At 38.8% G+C, this 21,910-nt stretch overlaps 1 protein-coding gene across 3 annotated transcripts in view; it reads right to left on the reverse strand.

Annotated features, from left to right (window-relative positions):
- Positions 1 to 21,910, reverse strand: part of LOC105476099 (carboxypeptidase Q) — a 494,234-nt gene that overhangs the window by 464,038 nt on the left and 8,286 nt on the right. The gene's annotated exons all lie outside the window — the stretch shown is intronic.

Below are 21,910 nucleotides of genomic sequence, written 5' to 3' on the forward strand. Positions count from 1 at the left end.
AGATGGCACTTAAACCCCAGAAAATTCTGTAACCACTTCTCTTGAGCTGCTTGCTGAAGTCTGCTGTCATTCTGTGGAGTGTACTTTCATGTCAATAAATCTGTGCTTCTGTTGCTGCATTCTTTCATTGCTTTGTGTGTGTTTTTTCCAATTCTTTGTTCAAAATGCCAAGAACCTGGATAACTCCTAGTCAAGACTCTCCACTGGTAACATCTACCACTCCCCTCCTCTGCTCCAGTCATTCTGGCCTCTTTGCTGAAGGGCAATATTCTGATCTTAGTACCTTGGTACTAACTGTTCCTTCTGCCCCGCACACTCTTACCCAGAGTGAAAGTACACCTTCATCTTTGTTGAAAATCTTCGCTATTTGGGTGATGGTTATGCTTGAAGCTCAAACCTCACCGTTAAACACTATATGTATGTAACAAACCCACACATGTACCCCCCGAATCTGATATTTTAAAAAATTTTTTAAAGAAACAACATTGACTTCTCAAAGAAGCACTCCTTGATCACCACCCTCCCCCCACCACCCTCTTTTTTTTTTGAGACAGAGTCTTGCTCTGTCTTCCAGGCTGGAGTAAAGTGATGTGATCTCGGCTCACTGCAGCCTCCGCCTCCCAAGTTCAAGGAATTTTCATGCCTCAGCCTCCAGAGTATCTAGGATTACAGTCACGCACCACCAAGCCCAGCTAATTTTTGTATTTTTAGTAGAGATGGGGTTTTGCCATCTTGGCCAGGCTGGTCTCGAACTCCTGCACTCAAGTGATCTGACCAACCTATTTAAAACTGAAACAACTCCCCAATCCTAGCAATCATTTTCCAACTCCTTTGCTTTATTTTTTGCATAGAATATGCCACCTCCAAGCATGCTATAAAATTAATTTATCCATTTGGCTCATTGTCTCAATTTCCACTCTAGAATGGAAATTCCATCACAGCAGGAATATTTCTCTTCTGTTCTGTTCACTGTTATATCCCCAGTACCTAGAATAGTGTTGAGTATATGGCAGGTCCCAGGGCTGCTGCACAGAACCTGGCTGACTATGTACTATACAACGTCACAGGACACCATTCCCATGGTTTTGGAGTGGTACAATGGGGTAGCCCTGTCAAGGAACAAAGTATTTGCTTACTACCTACTTTATGATCTGTAAAATAACAACTTTCACAGATGGTTTAAGAACCCCATGAAGCTTTTTTTATTTTTGCCTCCTTTATGTTTTCATAGTTTACTTTTATTACATAGAAAGCTGGTGTTGGACATTGCACAGAGAGATAATTATCTGATTTTATCAAAGGAGAAATACTTTTCTATTTCACCTAAATCTTTAATAATCCTCTAAATCATGAGACCTGATAGGATCTAATTGTTTCTGCCAGGCCCCTAAAAATCATATTAATGAACTATCACTCAGGCTAAACACTTTTTTTTAGTTGCCCCAAGTTTTCAACTTTCTCATCAAAATGAAAGAAATGTAAAAGTAGTTCTTCAAAGAGATTCTACAGGCAAATTAACTGAGAATTAGGAAAGAATCTAAAATGCTAAACCTTCATATATTCCATAAATACAAACCAAGGAGAAGTTGGCAACTATGTTCTTTTCTCTTTTTTCCTAATCTTTTAGAAATGAGTTGCAGATTCTTCAAATGATCCTTCATTCATTCAAAGCACTAGAATTACTTGGAAGAATATTCGTTCAAATTTAATGTATTACAATAAACCTCAAATTGATATTTCCTTGTTGTAGCTGCCAAACTTTAGGTAGGCCATTTGTTTTTCTTTTGTTTTGCATAATTCACATGGATTTGACAACACAATGGTTGGTACTGTAGTGAAGCAACATATCCTGAGAGGATATTCTTGGCAAGTTAAGAGCTGAATAGGATTACAAAGGCTACTTTACACTATAGCTTTTACAATTTACAGTGGAACACTAAAATTTTGAAAGATGAGAATTATGTTTACTCTCTCAGACATACTTGCATATGCTTTACACACATGCACACTTTTTTATAAGTACTCTAAATCTTAAGCTTCTGTAATTGTATTCCTAATAGTTCCAGCCACAATGCTGAGAACAAAGCAGGAATTCAAAATAAATATTTGTAGACCAGTGTATCACTGGTTGACAAAAAGATGTAAGATTATCAAGTACAAGGAAAGGAGCTACAGTAAAATACCCTAAGTTTTTTAAATTACAGTTTTTATGTTGGGATCATTGTAGATTCACATTGAGTTATAAGAAAGAATACAGAGAGATTCTATGTAACCTTTCCCCAGTTTCCCCAATGCAGCATCCTACAAAACTACAGTACTTTATCAGAAGCAGGATACTGCCATTGAGACAGTCAAGACATAGAGCATGTCTATCACCACAAGGATCCATTCTGCTGTTCTTTCACACGCATCCCTCTACTCCCACCCCCACCCAAACTCCTTAAATCCTGGCAACCACTAATTTGTTATTCATTTCTATAATTCCATCATTTAAAGAATGTTATATAAATAGAAACGTGTATATAACCGTTATGATTTTTTTCTCAGCAGAATTTCCTAAAGATTCTTCCAGGTCATTGCCTATATAAATAGTCTTTTCCTCTTTACTGCTGAGTAGTATTCCATAGTATGGATATATCACAGTTTGTTTAACCATTCATCAATTTAAGGACAACTGGATTCTTTCCATTTTGGCTATAACAAATACAGCTATTATAAACATTAGTGGAAGGCTTTTATCATTAGATAATGTCTACTGTCTCTGGTAATTTTCTTTCATCTGAAGTCTACTTTATCTGATATTAATATATCTGCTTTCCTTTGATTGATCTTTGCATGACACCATCTATCCTCATTATCTGTGGATTCCATATTTGCTAATTTGCCTACTCACTAAAATGTATTTGTAACCCCAAAATCATACTTGCATTGCTTTTGCAGTCATTTGTGCACAAGGACAGTGCAGCTAAAAAAATAAAAAATAAAAAAATTGAGTCACTCCATATACATGTTCCTAGCCAAGGTCAAACAAGTAAATATTTTGCCTTCTTGTTTTAGCTCTCAGGCTGTAAACAACTGTTCTCACAGTTTATTTAGTGCCACAGTTTTGATATGTTTGTACTTTTTGTTGGCGATTTTACTGTTTAAAATGGCCTCAAGCATAGTACTAAAGGCCTATTGTTCCTAAGCAAATGAAAGCTGTGATGTACCTTACAGAGAAATCATGTGTGTGCGATAAGCGTTCAGATATGAGTTCTAGTGTTCTTGGCAATGTTCAAAGTTAATGAATCAATAATATATACTCAGTAAGGTGTCTAAACAGAACACACAAAATAAAATTATTCATTGGCCAGTGGAGAAAAATGTGGCCAGAGGCTTGCAGGAATCTAGCTCTGTATCTCCCCTAGGAACAGCAGTTTAGTATTTGCTAATTCAGCATTCACAGCAGTTATACAGAACTACCATGATTAACAAGAATCAAATACATATGTTTTTCTCTCCTTTCCAAATTGCCTATATGTTTATATATGAAGTAAGTTTCTTGTACATAGCATAGAGTTGGATCATGTTTTTCAATCAATTCTGGCAATCTGTTTTAAATTGTTACATTTACACCATTAACACTTAATGTAATTGTTGATATATTAGAACTTGTCCACCATTTTATTTCTTATTTTCTATTTTTCTTCTCTGTTTTTTGTTTCTCTAGGTTTTTTTTCATCCTATCTTTCTGTGGGTTACTTGAGCATCTTTTAGAAATTTGCTTTATCTACAGGGTTTTTAGATATATCCCTGTGCATGGCTTTTTTAGTGGTCACTAAGTATTATACAAATGTAACATACATAACATCACAGTCTACTAGACATACATACATAACAGCAAAGTCTACTAATGTCATCATTTTACCATTTTACTATATTTGAAATATAGAGACCTTACCTCCTATTACATCCCATTGCCCTTCTACATTTACAATATAATTTTCTCTATATACATTTATAATCATATTAGACAGTTGATATGGTTTGGCTCTGTGTCCCCACCCAAATCTCTTGTCGAATTGTAATCTCTAAGTGTCAGTGGAGGGGCCTAGTGGGAGGTGACTGGATCATGGGGGTGGATTTCTCCCTTGCTATTCTCGTGACATTAAGTTAGTTCTCACAAGATCTGATGGTTTAAATGTGTGTGGCACTTCCTTCTTCACTCTCTCTCTCCCGCTCTGCCCTGATGAAGATGTGCTTGCTTCTTCTTCACCTTCCACCATGATTGTAAGTTTCCTGCAGCCTCCCAGTCTTGCTTCTGTATAGCCCGTGAAACAGAGTCAATTAAACCTCTTTTCTTCATAAATTACCCAGTCTCTGGTAATTCTTCATAGCAGTATGAGAACAAACTAATACAAAAGTGTAATGATTTTCACCTTACCTGTCAAACATAATTAAGAAAACTCAAGAGGAAAGAAAAGCCAATGTATTTACCAATATATTTGTTTGCCATGTTCTTTCTTTCCTTCCTAATGTTTGTTCCATAGTTTTTTTGTTTGTTTGTTTTGACAGAGTTTTGCTCTTGTTGCCCAGGCTGGAGTGCAATGGCATAATCTCAACTCACCACAATCTCTGCCTCCTGGGTTCAAGCAATTCTCCTGCCTCAGCCTCCCAAGTAGCTGGGACTACAGGCATGCACTACCATGCCCGGCTAACTTTTGTATTTTTAGCAGAGATGGGGTTTCTCCATGTTGGTCAGGCTGGTCTCAAACTCCCGACCTCAGGTGATCCACCCACCTCGGCCTCCCAAAGTGCTGGGATTACAGACGTGAGTCACCGTGCCCAGCCATAGTTCCTTTTTTTATCATTTCATTTCTCTTTAGAGAACTTATTTTAGCCATTCTTTTAGGGTAGGTCTGCTTGAGCATGTTTTCTTTTATCTGAGAATGTCTTGATTTCTCCTTCTTTCCTGCAGAATATGTTTTCTGGATACAAGGTTCTGGGCTGACAGCTATTTTCTTTCAGCACCTAAAAAATATTGTGCCATTCCTCAGAGCTTGCAGTGAGCCAAGATCACGCCACTGCACTCCAGCCTGGGCAACAGAGTTATACTATACGTCTCAAAAAAAAATTTATATATATATATGCGCGCATGTGTGCACGCGCATGTGCACACGCGCACACACACACACACACATATTGTGCCATTCCTTTCTGGACTTCATAATTTCTGATGAGAAATACACTTTCATTCAAATTGGTTTTTCCTTCCAGGTAAGGTGTTCATTTTCTCTGGCTGAGTTCAAGATTTTGTTCTTTGTCTTTAGTTTTAAGAAGTTTAATTATAATGCCTGTTGGTGGGAACCTCTTTGGGTTCATCCTATTGGAGGTTCACTCAGCTTCATGAATCTACAGGTTTATGTCTTACCAAATTTGGAATGTTTTCAGCTACTATTTCTTTGTGTGCTTTTTTCAACCATGATCTCTTTTTGCTTCCCTTTTGTGACAATGATGACATGAATGTTAGATATTTTCTTATGAAGGTTGAGTATCCCTTATCCAAAAATGTTTGGGACCAGAAATATTTCAGGTTTTGGACTGTTTCTGATTTGGGAATATTTTCATTATACTTACTGGTTCAGTATCTCTAACCTGAAAATCCAAAGTCTGAAATGCTCCAATGAGCATTTCCTAAAAGTTTCGAATGTGGAAGCATTTCAGAGTTCAGATTTTCAGATGAGGGATAATCAACTCATAGTACCACAGCTCCCCAAGGGTCTGATCATTTTATTTTTCAGTGTATTTTTTCTGTGTTTCAAATGGAGCTATTTCTATTGCTCTATCATCCAGTCCACTTATTCTTTTCATCTCTTCCTTCATTCTGCTGTTGAGCCCATTCACTGAGATGTTTATTTTGCTTATAGTATTTTTCAGTTATAAAATTTGCATTTGATTCTTCTTTGCATCTTCTATTTCTTTGCTGAGACCTTCTATTTCTTTTCTGGGGCTTTCTACATTATCAGTTGTTTCAAGCATGCTTGTAATTGCTTGTTAAAGCATTTTTATCTGGCTGCTTTAAAATCTGTTTCAGATAATTCTAAAATCTCTGTGATCGTGGTGTTGGCATCTATTACTTGTTTTTTTCATTGAGTTTGAGATTTTCTAGTTCTTCTTATGACAAGTAATTTTCAATTGAAACCCGGACATTTATATTATGTTATGAGACTCCACATCCATTTTAGTTGGCTTTCTCTGACGCTACTGCAGGGGCAATGGAGGGTGGGAGGTGTCACCGCCTCATCAATACCAGATAGAGGGACAAGTCCAGGTTCTCTAGTTGGCCTTCATTGACACTCAAGGAGGGGGAAAGTCTCCTCATACATTCTGAGTGAGAGTGAGAGTCGTAGATCCTCCATGTGGTATCCACTGATGCTGTGGTAAGATGGCCTCATTACTTCTGGAAAATAGTAAAAGTCCACTAGATCTCCTCTGACATCATGCCAGCAGGGCAAAGGAGAGGTGCATTTTTGTCAATTAGGCCACAAGTCCAAGATCCCTGCATGGTCTCTAATGACACCACAAGTGGGGATGTGGTGGGGGTGGCAGGAGGCTCATCACCGGCTGATGGGAAGGAAAGACCTCTACTTGGTCTTCTCTGACCCTACCCTGGCAGGGATGTTCAAATACCTCATCACAGCCTTATAAGAGTAGACATCTAAGATACTCACTCAGTCTTTGCTGAATACATAAGGGTGGGGCCACAATTTTTTCTGTGTTTGTTTGGAAGAGAGTGGTTACTTTCTAAAAGTTTTGTCTTGCTAGATTATCCCTTTATGGGTCCTTTGTTAGAGAAAACAGGCTTTTGTTGGAGGTTTTTTTTTTTTTTTTTTTTTTTTGTCTGCACCATTGGCATCTCCAAGTTGCCCACTTGTTCAGCTCTAAGTCTGAGATATACAAAGCAAAAAGAAAAACCCAGAGAACTCAGTAATGTGTCATTCCTCAGGTCCCGAGGTCTCTAGCTGGTTTGCCTTATTCTTTCCACCTTTCAGAGTTTTCTTACATTTGTTTCATATATATACTGTCAAGGGTTTTTAGTTGTACTTAGGAGACAAACAGGAAAAACTACATTTACTCCATCTTCCTAGAAATGGAAACTCTCCAACATGTTAATTTTTAACAACACACTATGTAAAATGCAAAATTTTCACAAAGCAAACATGAGTGTTAATATTTCCTTTCTACATGTTTCATTTTTTCCTGAATATGGTCTCCTCTGTGAATCCTCTTCTGAACTACCCGAGTCAGAATAAATTACTGCCTTCTTCAAATGTCCACAAGCATATCATTTACTTTTCTGTAATGCTTTATAATACCCAATGATCTCATCCTTGGTCATGTAATAAAGCAAATTGAAGATGAGAGCCATGTCAGATTCATGTTTAGATTCTCAATATCTAAATGTCTGATTGCAGACGTATATTATGGTAACTTGCACAGTGTGGGGCAAACAATGGATATCCAATAAATATTTGTTGACTGAATAAATGAACAAATGAATATTTATTCAGCAGTTACCCATATGTTCTAGAACTCAATAAGGATTTGTCTAACTGAACTAAATTGTTTCAACATCTGTCAGCCCAATCAATCCAAACTTATTTCTTCCCATGAGGAAAAGGGAAGCTCACAAACTATATCCAAAGTGTGATTATTGCAAATTAGTACTTTTCCCCAATTAATAATTAATCATCAGCAACTATTTTTTTATTTATACCCAGAACTGTCCATGCTACAAAAGAAGTAAAAGTCAGGATCCCTGCCCTCAGAAGCATCAAACATACTGTGGAGAATAAAAGATACATAATAATTAAAGGTAAATAATCATTAGTGAAATTGAAGTGTAAGAAAAATAGAGAACATAGGTGATCTGGATAATTAGAAAAGACTTCATATAAAAGACAGGACTTCAGACACACTTTGAAGGATAGCTAATATTTAGTTGGCAGAGAGGAGAGCAAAAAGAAGGGGATTTGGGGGTTGGGAACAATATAGAAAGATACAAAGATAGAAAGAAACATGGCCTAAGTGTGGGGACAGAGAGGTTCATTTAGACAAAGGAGATAAGGCCAGGTGTGGTGGCTCATGCCTGTAATCCCAGCACTTTGGGAAGCCGAGGTGGGAGGATCACAAGGTCAGGAGTTTGAGATCAGCCTGGCCAACATAGTGAAACCCTGTCTCTACTAAAAACACAAAAAAATTAGCCGGACGTGGTGGCACACACCTGTAATCCCAGCTACATGGGAGGCTGAGGCAGGAGCATCACTTGAACCCGGGAGGCGGAGGTTGCAGTGAGCCGAGATCGTGCCGCTGCACTTCAGCCCGGGTGACAGTGTGAGACTGAAAATTAGAGTTTCAAAATTAGAGAAATCAAAAAATCACCATCATCTGAACTACATTACAATTTATAAGAAGTTTTAAACATGCATTTTCTCATGTAAGCCACCAAATATCTTTAATAAAATGCAGAGGACGAACGTGAAGTGACTTTAATCTAGGTCTTCCGGCACTCACCCATGTAATACGCACACACCATTTACTCTCTGTAATGTTCAAATGGCGGGGGTAGATTTCTTTTTAGGAGAAGTGGGGGTGATGTTTCCCCAGTGAGATAACTCTGGCAATATTTAGAAAGCTAGATCAAAAAAGAGAGACTAGAAAGGCAGCAGTAAGGAAGAAGTAAATCTGGGAGGTATTTCAGAAGAAGATAGATGATTTGATAGAAGGGAAAGGAGGGCAGTCAAAGCTAAAGTTTCTGACGTAGGCATTGAGGAAAACACTGATACCTCATCAAGGGAATCAGAAAACCTAAATGATGCCTAAAACTCCAGTTTGCTTTTTAACACTGAGTTCAGGAACTATATAGGCTTTAGAAAAGCAGGACAGAAGAGGAGCATCACGCCCGGGAGGCTCTTTTACTCACTCCTTCTGCTTCCTAACACATGGTGTACAATGAGAGCTGCTAAAACAAAAATAAAAACCTTTAGCCTCTTCAAAGTCTAGAGACCAAAAGCCATATTTGAAAGGCCACCTGGTCATCTCACCCAAGATGGCTCTAGCCACCTTGTGATATATAAGTAGATATAGTTTTTGATTTACCAGCATACTTTCCCATGTTCTGGCTTTATTTTCTTTAGGATAGTCCTCTCTGATCCCCACACTCTGGTCTAGGTTGACTGTCAATCACAATACCATTCCTCACCCTGTACTCTGCACCTAAACTACAGAGCTGGGATGACTCAAGTAAGGCAAATCAGAATCTTTCCTGACATTGGTATACAGTGTATTAACTATATTCTCTTATTTTCTGTATTCTTAATGTTCTGGCATCCAGGGACTTAATGGACCAGGAGGGACTGTCCCTCACAGCATTAGCTAATTTCTAGTGATAGCAAATAACACCCCTGTAACTGTGCCTTTCATACAGAAACTAGCCAATCCAAAGCCCATCCCACCACCATGACCTCCCTTATCAAGTCCTCACATACTAAGTCAATATTCTCCTGCCTTTATAACCACAGGGCTAGATACCAGACGTCCTGCTAAAGAACTCTACACCCCAGAGCCCACGAAAATCATTCAAACTAGCCAAACCTGAGCCTGCTTGCCTGGACTCATCCATTCCTTTCCACAAACCCCAAAATAAAGGCTCTTTTACTCACTCCTTCTGCATCCTAAATGACCCTGGTGCTTCCCTGTGTGGTCTGCATGGCATTGTGTGCTCCCATATCATAGGAGGTATGAGTAACAAATATATATTCACTGGCAATTTTCTCCTGATCTCCTGGCCTCACTATACCTGAATAAAAATAAAATCTACATTTAAAATATATAGATGTTGGAAATAAAAGTTATTTCCACTGGGATTGCTGAAATGCGAACCTGGAGGTACCCATTTGCCTACCATATACTGAGAGCCTGTCTTTGGAATGAAAATAAGCAAGACAAGCTAATCCAAGAGATAGAGATCATAGGGAAAGAGATGAGCCCATATCATATTTGAACCCTGGAGAACCAGGCATGCCTAAATCCAGATGCACCTATGAACTTACTAATTATGAACGTTACAAATTCTCTCATTTGGTTTAGTCCCATCTTAGTTGCATTACTTTCACTTGAAACTATATGTTCTGATTCAACATCTCCAAATTCATCACCTTCCCCTAAATCTTCCCTAACTCAGGATTTCCCTCTTTCTGTTAATGAAACCATAATTGTCCCTATAATTCAGGCTCGAGAGTGTAAAATCACCTATTCATTCCACACGTATTCAATCAGTCATTAAATCTCATCATTCTATTCTCCTGACATCTCTTTCTTCTGTTCCTACCAATACAATATTTATCACTTCCATTCATGTCTTCCTTATTTCTCTCACTTGGCAATAGCATCATATGTAGCTCATCTCAATTATCTCTTCTCTGAAATCTTTTATCTGCCCTAGCCAAACTACTCCCTTGCTCTGCTTTTTCCTTGCTTTTTCTCCCTTGCTTTTGCCTCTCCCTTTTCTGCCATTCTTTACCCCAGCTCTCCTACAATAATCTTGATTCAGCTCAAGCAAGATATTTTCCAGGATACTTTTCCTGACCTGCCCTTTCTTCTCACAGGTCATGTTGAATGTCCTCTTCTATGGTTTCCTAGGACCCTCTGCTTACCTCCTTCAAAGTACCCCATGGTCTGAGTTTAAATAATCCAGAGCATATCACTAGACTGAAAGATTTTCAAGGGAAGCATTGCTGTCATATGGATGATCTAGCCAGTATATACTGAGAGCTTAAATAATGCTGTTGAGCTGCCCAAGTGAATTGTGTTTCCTTCATTCCTATATCATCATCATTCAGCATGTGTGTGGTACAGCGGCAGCTAGATTCATGCTGCCTGTCCAGTGAAGGGCCTCCCCATCTCCAGTCTGTTTGTACTTCTATCCACACAAATGACCACTTCAGATTAATCTTGGCTCACAACCTTACTTGGTGGTTAATGATTTCAACAGCATTTTCATTAGCACCTTAGGATGCCTTTACCCTTACTCCTCACCTCCTTTCTTATTCCTCAAAGCTAATTTTGAATTTTCTCTGTGTTGGCTCCAGGGTATATAATGCCGTCATCTACATTCCCAAAATCATGCCACTATAAACTAAGGCTGTCTGACCTCAGTCATATCCTCTGCATTGCTGCACAACCCTTATATTTATCTTCAGTTGACACCTATCAAATTCTCCACAGCAGCTGTTATGAAATTTTTCCATTCTCTTTAAGCCTCAAATTTCACTCCTACTCCCCCTCATGCTCAGAAAAAGCTCTCCTCTTCTACATAACTGAAGAAACAATAGTATGACCATGACATGCTTTGTCTTTCTTCATCCTCACCTTAAAGTTCTTCTATCCCTTTACCTGTACAGTCATTCTGAGCTCCCGTCCCAGTGAAAAAATTGCCCATCCTCCTTTCCAAAGCCAAATTCTCTGTTTGTACTGTACCAATTATCTAATTTTTCTCTTGTTCCTTTGCTCCTTCTCTTTACCAGATAGGAATGCTTAACAACTTTGGACCAAACAAGTATTATTTCATATTTCATTATTAGCTAGCATTTCTTGAGCATTTACAATGTGGCAAGTGTTCCTGTATTTTACACAGATCATTTCATTTAATTTTAACAATAACTTTCGATGTTCTTGACATTATATTCCCTATTTTATGGATTAGGAAACTGACACTAGTAAAAATAGAAATTTGCTCAAGGTCATACAGTTTTTTTTAATTTATAAACTCCAACTTTCCAAAGAATAATTTAAACTCTTTTGATTCTTCTCCAATATTGCCTTCCTCGCTTCCTTTATGTTTCTACGGCGTGTATCCGAGTCCTTCACTGCTTTTCCAGTCACAGAGACTTATAATTGAGCATTTCTGTCAACAGAGATGGTGAGACACACACACACAGAGACACACACACACACCATACCCCCCCCACACACAATTAATATTTGTTCAATATAAATTTGTTAAGATGTTGAAAAAATGAAGTCAGCCCTTAGAAGTATATAAACACATATCAGCACTGCTCTTTTCTCTTTATCTCAACTGCAATCACTTTTATAATTTTTTAAGCACAAATGGTTTACAACTGTGCAAAAGAAACTAAAGATTTTCTTAAGTTTCAAAAATGCTCAGAGCCTGTGTATTTTCTTTAGTTACCTAATCTAATCCCATGGTCCACAGCTTGGCACAGTCTCCACAGTTCTCAAGAGGGACAAGATTAGGCCCAGAAAGGAAGAGCATACAACACTATCAGCTGAAACTGTTTCCTCATCAGGAGGGCCAAGGCTGACAACAGGTCAGCTGAGGAAACAAACATTTCTTCCATTGACAAGTGTTTAATTGGACATTTGGAGAATCTAATGTCATGTATGCAGATGCAAATGTTTGAGGAGTTGTTTACAGTGTAGTTTGTGCCAGACAGGCTCCATTGCCAAGCCAGCACACAGCCTCCCATTATTCTGCTGGGCTCCACTTCTAAAGATGTTTCAGGGCTCTCTGAGCCTTGTAAATTTCCACATCCAAAGGCTCATCTGTGTTTTCAACGCAGAGTCCTTTTTCCCTTGTGAGTAGACATCAGTCCTTCCCCTGCCAATCTCTGTTATTGCCTGTCCTGGTTCAGAAATGGGTTTGGAAAAATGACTTGAAAGGTGATAATCCATTCTCTAGAAAGTTTAACATTGAGATTTTGTTTTGTTTGAGACAGGGCTTTGCTCTGTAGCCCAGGCTGGAGTGCTGGTGCAATCTTGGCTCACTGCAGCCTCACCTCACCCTTACAGGGCTCAGGTGATCCTACCACCTCAGCCTCTCAAGTAGCTGGGACTACAGGAGTGCCACACCACACACAACTAATTCTTGTATTTTTTGTACAGTCGAGGTTTTGCCATGTTGCCCAGGTTAGTGTTGAACTCCCAGGCTCAAGCTATCTGCCTGCCTCTCAAAGTGCTGGGATTATAGGCATGAGCCACCACACCTGGCCAAGCATTGAAGTTTTAATATTTTTTGAAAAACTAACAAAAAGGAAATGCCAGACCCCAGCTCCTTACCCCAAAATTGGGTCTTAACTGATTTAATTATTTTGCGGATTGTTTCTGTTATTCATTGACCCAGGAAAATAAAGCTTAGTGGCTCAGCTAATAGACAAGTCCACCTAATTATGCCAGCTTTAAGGATGCAGTTCTTCATTAGGAAGATAAACAAGGATATACTACAAATAAACATTGAGGAATCCATTTATCTTCAAGAACTGGACCATTAATACTCTGCCCTGAAAAATGCAATGTAGAAGAAGATGCAATTACCAAAAGTTGTTATAATGCCTTCACTTTGCCCCCCTCCTATTATCACATATCTTCATCAAGAGAAATTTTTAAATATTAAAAGTTCCAAATTGAAAATACACATTAAAAATACTGTTTATGTGTAATGTTAAGGATATTTAATTCAAGAAAAGAATACTGAACAAAAATTCTGCCACTCTTGCAAAAGATATATCATTTAATGAGGACTATTATCCAAAATATACAAAGAACTCTTAAAAACTCAGCAACAAGAAAGCAAACAACCCAATTACAAAATGACCCAAAAACCTTAACAGACACCTCACCAAAGAAGATACAAAGTGGAAAATAAATATGTGAAAAAATACTTCACATCATATGTAAACAGGGAAATGGAAAAGAAAACAAGATACCACTACAGACCTAGTAGAATGGCCAAAACCCATAACATTGACAACACCAAATGCTGGTGAGGATGTGGAGCAACAGGAATGCTCACTCATTGCTGGTGAGAATGTAAAATGGTGGACCCACTCTGGAAAATAGTTTAACAGTTTCTTAAAAAACTAAACATACTCTTAACATATAATCCAGCAATGGTGTTCTTTAATATTTTCCCAAAAGAGTTGAAAACATGTCAACACAAATACCTGCACATTGATGTAAAGAGCAGCTTTATTCATAATTGCCAAAATTTGGAAGCAACCAAGATGACCTTTAGTAGGTGAATGGATAAATAAACTGTAGTACATCCAGACAATGGAATATTATTCAGAGCTAAAAAAAAAAAGAAATGTGCTATCAAGTCATAAAGAGACAGGGAGGAGATGTAAATGTATATTACTCAGTGAAAGAAGCGAATCTGAAAAGACTACATACTGTATGATTCCAACTATATGACATCTTGGAAAGGGCAAAACTATGAACACAGTGAAAAGATCAGTAGTTGCCAAAAGTGAGGGGAAGGGAGGGATGAACAAGTAGGGTACAGCAGATTTTTAGGGCAATCCAAACCCATAGAAAGCACACCACTAAGAGTGAATGCTAATATAAACCATGGGCTTTGGGAGATTATGATATGTCTGTATGGGTTAATCAATTGCAACGAATGTACCACTCTGGTGGGGAATGTACATGTGAGGGGAAGGTAGTACATGGGATATTTATATACCTTCCTCTCAATTTTGCTATAAATCTAAAACTGCTTTTCGAAAAAAGTAAAGTATTTTTCTTTAAAAAAAGGCTGCCACTTGTTTTGCATTTGATATGTTCATTTTTTGCCCAATGGTCTCCATTGTACAAAAAGTCACACTAAAAATATTAGCATTTATTAACTAGTTCATTTTTCACACTGCAAAGATGGATTAATTATCTACTATGTTCAGAACAACTTCCATTGTTTCATATATACAGAAATAAAGAATATGTCCTCTTTGGTCTCAGAAAGCTAGTGAAAGAAGAAGGCAAATGACTATAATATAAAACAAAATAAATTCTTCAGTACTTATATAAACTAAAATAAAATCACAGTATTGCAGGATTATCTCTGGAGAGAATGAGAAAAAGATAACAGAAAAGGTGATATTCCAGCTTAGCCTAGAAGGCTAAATTAATTTTCATAGATGTATGGTAGGAAGAGAATTTCCAGTTAAAAAACAAATATGAGCAAAGGTATGAACATTTATAGTATGTTCACCAATAATGTTAAAGAGTCTAGGAAACCTGGGAAAGCACTAGGGAGAAATGTAAACATACACACACACACACACACCCCACACACACACCCCAAATGTATTTTCAGCCCCATTTCAGACCTACTGATTCAGAACCTACAAGAAGTTGGGTGAGACCCCAAAATCAGTATTTTCTAAATCTTCGTAGGTGATTCATTATACATTCACAAGTACAGAATACATAGAGGGATACAGTCGGTGTTATGGGCTAAATTGTGTTCCCCAAAATTCATACGTTAAAGCGCTAACTCCCAGGACTTTAGAATGTGACTATTTGAAAATGGGGCTTTGAAAGAGGTGTTAAGGTAATGAGACCATCAGGGTGGGCCCTAAAACAATCTGACTGGTGTCCATATAAGAAGAGGAAACTGGAATACACAGAGAGATACCAGGGGTGTGCATGCACAGAGAGAAGACTATGTAAATACCTCGAGAAAAGATGGCCACATGCAAGCCAAAAAGAGAGGCCTCAGAAGAAACCAAACATGCAGACACTTTGATCTTGGACTTCCAGCCTCTACAACCATGAGAAAATTCATTTCTGTTGTTTCACCTACCCAGTCTGCAGGACTTTGTTATGGTAGCACTAGCAAATACAGTAGTAACATGATCCAACCTATGATCCAACTCTGAGGCAGTATAGATGATAAAGTGGTTTAAAATATTCTGCTTGGCCGAGTCAAGGGTTAGGACTAGCGCAATGACAGCAAGGATGTGGGCGACATGCATAGGTAGACACAACAGCCCTTGGTGACTTATTAATTCTGAAGAAAAGGATTCAGGAAAGTTGGAGAATTAAGGGTAATCTCCCCGATTATGAGCCTGTTTTGTACCCTGTATTTCATACACATCAAATTACCTACTATCCCTTAGATTGAGAAGCCACTAACCTAAATAGAAAATACAGAAAAAGCATGTTTGGAAATGAAATCAGTGAAGTGGAAACCAGATAATGGAAATCAGAAAGAAGTCACGTGTAGAGAGGAAGATCTTATGTGTATAGAAAGATTATTAAAGCCATAGGGTAAAGAGCACTGCCCACACTTCCAATTTCAGTACCAACATGTAAAGAACTTGGAAGTCAGCACTCATGTCCTTATAATAATGAAACAAAACAGAGTAAAAACCAGTGACTTTCCTTGGACCCCCTCCCCCAACAGAACTGAACTTGCAGGGCAAACTACCACCCTAAAATCTGGAGAGACAGGCAAATCCAGAGAGTCACAGCCAAGATCTACTTACCTGGAACAGAAGCTGCTGGAACCATAAAATGGTAGGAACTCTGAAATGGGAATTTTGACAAATTACTGGAGGCTGAGTATAGACTAAAATGAGAGTGAAAAACACCTAGGGCCATAGTCTTGGTAGGGAAGATACCCACAAATTTGGGTAATTACAAGACAACTACCACAAAAGAACAAAGACAGAAGGGAAACTGAAGTACCAATGGATAGTAATAGTGGCTAATACTAACTGAGCATTTACCATGTGGCAGGTCTGTCCTAAAGGTTTCCATTTCCTAACCCTTACAACAAACCCATATGGCAGTGCATTTGTTTTCTATTTCTGCTATAACAAAATACCACAACTTTGGTATCAGAATACAAATTTATTATTTTGCAGTTTTGTAGGTCGGAAGTCTGACACTGTATGCATCATGTAAAAGCAAGGTATTGGCAGGGCTGCATCCCTTTCTGGAAGCTCTAGGAAAGAATCTATTCCCTTGCTTTCCTCAGTTTCTAGTGGCCACCCACATTCCTTGGCTCATGGCCCCCTTCCTCCATCTTCAAAGCCAGTGGCACTGTCTCTCTTTGAACATTCTTCCACAATCACATCTTCCGAACTCTCTGACTTCCTCTTCTGCTTCACGCTTCCACTTTTAAAGACCCTTGTGATTACATTGGGCCCACCAGGATAATCCAGCACAATTTCCTATTTTAAGGCCAGATGATTAATAATGTTAATTCCATCTGCAACCTTAATTTCCCTTTGCAATGTAACCTAACATGCACAGGTTTCAGGGATTAAGATATGGACACCATAGGTGGTGGTAGGGAAGACAGTATTCTGCCCACTGCAGACAGTTATAATTTGTATCTCAATTTTATGGATGAAGAAATGGAGGTATAAAGAGTATATGTGTTTGGCCCAAAGTCACATAGGTGATGGTGGTAGACCTCAGATTTGAACTCAGGACAATGACTTCAAAGCCCATGTTCTTAACCATTAAGCCACAGGAAATGCAAGGTGCCAGTGAGTTATTAGTTTAAGTTGTAAACACTAAAATTTGGACTGAGTAGGCAATGAAATGAATTCAGAATAATGCTGACTTCCATGATGTACCTTCTGCTTCTCAAAGAACTTAATTGATGTTTATGATACCTCCAGTCACTTTCTAGCCTTTCTTTGGTCCCTGATTTTCTTTAAGCTTTAGCTCAAAAAAGCTAATGAAAAACCCTACAAAAGAATAGCCAGGTGTTTTAGATGGTAAATGTTGGTATACAATACAAATGGAATTAATGATTTAAAATACTCAAATGTGACAAATACAGGCTCAGATAAGTTATGATTAGCATAGATCCATTTGATTTTGATAATGAAAAAAGAATCTCAAAATTATGCTCTGGCACAAAAGAGATATATGTATATAAATATGGAAGATGAATTATATGCGCTACTTCACAGTATTATGAAAGGAGAGAGGTATATTTTCTTTTCATCATCACAACCTGTTAAAAGCTAGCTGGAAACAGGGGCTAAACCAGAGGTCTAAGGCACAAGGCCAGTAAGAGTAAGAAAGACTCTGGAATTCACTAAAGTCTTCATTTAAGGCTTTTGGGTTTTTTGTTGTTGTTGTCATTGTTGTTTTGTTTTTTACAATCTCTCATAAATGTTACAAGCACGATGTGAATTTTCTGTAAATATGTAGGTGTGACATCAGCAAGATGGCAGAATAGGAAATCCCAGGCTTCACTTGGCTTCACTTCCCTCTACAGAAAGTCCAACAAGCAACAATCCAAAGACAAGAACACTTTTGTGAAAACTTACAAACTTGAGAAAGAAATGGAGACAGCTGAAAGAATAGGCCGCTGAATCAAAAACCACATTAGAAGAGGAACAATCTCACGTTGACCATATTGCCCTTCCTGCTTTCCCAAATCAGCATGGTGATGCAGAGAGAGGATTTTTTTTCTTTTTTTTTTTTTTTTTTTTTTTTGAGACAGAGTCCCTCTATGTTACCCTAGCTGAAGTGCAGTGGCACAATCTCGGCTCACTGCAACCTCCACCTCCCAGGTTCAAGCAATTCTCCTGCCTCAGCCTCCTGAGTAGCTGGGATTACAGGCACACACCACCATGCCCAGCTAATTTTTGTATTTTTAGTAGAGACAGGGTTTCACCATGTTTACCAGGATGGTCTTGATCTCCTGACCTCATGATCCACCCACCTCGGCCCCCCAAAGTGCTGGAATTACAGGCTTGAGTCACTGTGCCCAGCCAAGAGGATCTTTTTAACTGGGCCCATACAGTAAAAAAACAGAGTTTCTAGACATCTGGCTCCCCAGCATTCTGAGACACTTCCCAGAAAGTCCACTCCTGTCTGTCTGACCTCATGGGGAATACTGGCAGTAATGACATGGCTAGACCTCCTGGGGTTAGGTATAAACAAAGAAAGGAGGCAGAGCTCACAGGGACCAGTGTGCAAATTTTGGTGATGGCTCTATGTTCCTCCCAGTGGTGGTGCAAAATCAGAGACACCAGCCAATGGTACAGCTCACTTGCGAAGCCAAGCACACTGTTCACAGAAACATGATGAGAAGGTCAGCCTGGTTTGAGTCTTTAGATGGATAGCCTCCATATCTAGCCTCAGAGACCACCCCAATGCCTTACCCAGGAGGGAGATGTGGAGATGACCAACACAGGGCACTTCTGTGGATCATAGGGGTTCACAGGGTTTGGACCCAGAAGTCCAAAGAGTGACTCGATCCAGACTCAGAGCCCACTCCAAGGCCCTACCCAGGAAGAGGCAATCCTCAACGGTGCAGTTCTATGCCGCATAGCCTCCAGACCCCATCCATCCTGAGCAGCAACTCCACCTAAACTCAGAGTCCAGCCTGCAGCCCTGCATAACTGTTGAACCCAAAAAGTAGTACCACCCAGCCAGGAAATATACCCTACAACCTTGTCCAATGAGAAATTATAGCAGAGCCCAGTCAGTGGTCTCCCCCAGGCAGGGGAGCCTAGACAGCAGCCCCATCAGACCTCAGAGCAAAGGCAGCAGCCCAGCCAACTATAGCAAGCTCTTCCTGCATGGGGTCATTACCACCTGAACCAATAAGAATCACACCCTAGACTAAGAAGTAAAGGCCAATCCCTGCCAAAGAATACCTGTAAAGACCAGAAGAACAAACTGTTGGGGCCAGATGCAGTGGCTTATGCTTGTTATTCCAGCACTTTGGGAAGCCAAGGTAAGTAGATCACTTGGGCCCACAAGTTCAAGACCAGCCTGGACAACATGGTGAAACCCCATATTTACAAAAAATACAAAAAGTAGCCAGGCATGGTGGCACATACCTGTTGTCCCAACTACTCAGGAGGCTGAGGTGGGAGAATCTTATGAGCCCAGGAGGTGAAGGCTGCAGTGGACTGTCATTATACCACTGCACTCAGAAGGAAGCTGTCTCTTCAAATGTGCAGACACCCATGAAAGAACACAAGGATTACAAATATAGACGGTCCCCAATTTATGATGGTTCAACTTACAACTATACAACCTTAGAACGTACTTATCAGGATATAACCCCATTGTAAGTCAAGGAGCATCAGCACTTATGTGGTTCAACTTATAATTTTTTGACATTACAATTGGTTTATTGGGGTATTAAACACATTTCTTACAAAGTTTTCAAATTACTATGGGTTTAACAGGACATAAGCCCGTCGTAAGTCAAAGAGCATCTGTAATCATCAAAAGAAGCTAACAAAGTTCCAATAACAGAATAAAAAATGAAGATCTATAAAGTGGCAGAAAAAAAATCCAGAAGAATCCTTGTAAAGCAGTTCAGTGAACTACAAGAATATATGGATATAAAATTAAATGAAATTTGAAAAATAATACACAAAATTAGAATGTAGAAAAAGAAGTAGAAACAATAAAAAACCCTAGAGATAAAGATTACAATGACTTAATTGAAAAATACAATAGAAATCTTCAACAGCAGACTCAATTAAGCAGAAAAATCAGTGAGCTAAAGACAGAATATTTGAAATTATTCACCAGAGGAGAAAAAAGAAAAAAGAATGAAAAAGACGAAGAAAGCCTACAAGAATTATGTGACACAATCACAATCAAGGGAACTAACCTTCACATAATAGAAATTTCAGAAGATGAAGAGAGAGAAAAATGGCCAGAAAGTATATTTAAAAAGGAAATAGAAAAAAAATCCTAAAATTCATAGGGAATAAAAATAAAAATCACCAAGATCTTATACAAAACAAACAAAGCTGGAGGCATCATACTACCTGATATCAAACTATATTGCAAAGCCATTAAAAAATCATCGAAGAGAAAGGATGCCTGCCTAAACAGGGTTTTAATGCAGATGAACATGCTGTATTCTGGAAAAAAAAAAAAAAAGCCACAAAGGACATTTACTAGTAAGGAAGAGAAGAGAGCACCAAGATTTAAGGTAGGAAGGGATAGGCTAACTCTACTGTTTTGTGCAAATTCAGTCAGGTTTATGGTCAGGATTGTTATCTATAAAGTTGCTAACCTCCAAGTCTTGATGGGAAAAGATAAACATCAGCTGCCAGTCTTTTGGCTTAAACAAGAACAATTTTTCTGGATTGGTTCCACTGATGCTTTTTCCCTGAAGTCAGAGAGTATCTTGCCAGTAAGGGAATGCCTTTTAAAATTATTTTCATATTAGACAATGCCCCTGGCCACCTAGAACCCTATGAGTTCAACATCAACGACATCAAAGTGTTCTACTTGCCCCCAAGCACAACATCTCTAACTATCCTCTACATCAGGGGATCATAAGGACCTTGAAGGCTCATTATACACAGTACTCTGTGGAAAGGATGTCAACGCTATGTTAGAGAACCCTGATAGAACATCATGAAAGTCTAGAAGGATTACACCATTGAAGACACCATCACTGTTATAGAAAAAGCTGTGAGCCATCAAGCCAACAATAAGTTCCTGCAGGAGAAAACTGTGCCCAGCTGTTGTGTATGACTTCACAAGATTTATGACAAAGCCAATCAAGGAAATCATGAAAGTGATTGTGAATACAGTGGGAAAAAAGGTGGTGAGTGAAGATATCAAGATATGAATCTTGGAGAAATTCAAGAGCTAATAGACGCTACACACCAGAGGAATTGACAGAAGACAACTTGACGGAATGCTTCTGAACTAGTGCCTTATGATGAGGAGGAGGATATAAAAGTACCAAAAAGCAAATTAACAACAGACAATCTGGCAGAACCGTTCTGATTATTTAAGATCACTTTGACTTCTTTTATGACATGAACACTTCTATGATATGGGCACTGAAGCTAAAGCAAATAGCAGAAGAAAGACTGATACTGTATAGAAACATTTTAAGATAAACTTTACAACATTTTCCAAAAAAGAAAAGTAGCCATACAGAAATTATGATGTATTTCCAGAAAGTTACACCAAGTGGGCCTGCCTCTCCTCCCTCCCCTTCTACCTCCTCCACTTCTTCCACCTCAGCCACCCCTAAGACAGCAAGACCAACCCCTTCTCTTCCTCCTCCTCCTCCGCCTACTCAACATAAAGATGACAAGAATGAAGACCT

The sequence above is a fragment of the Macaca nemestrina genome, chromosome 8 (assembly GCF_043159975.1).
Source record: "Macaca nemestrina isolate mMacNem1 chromosome 8, mMacNem.hap1, whole genome shotgun sequence".
NCBI lineage: Eukaryota > Metazoa > Chordata > Mammalia > Primates > Cercopithecidae > Macaca > Macaca nemestrina.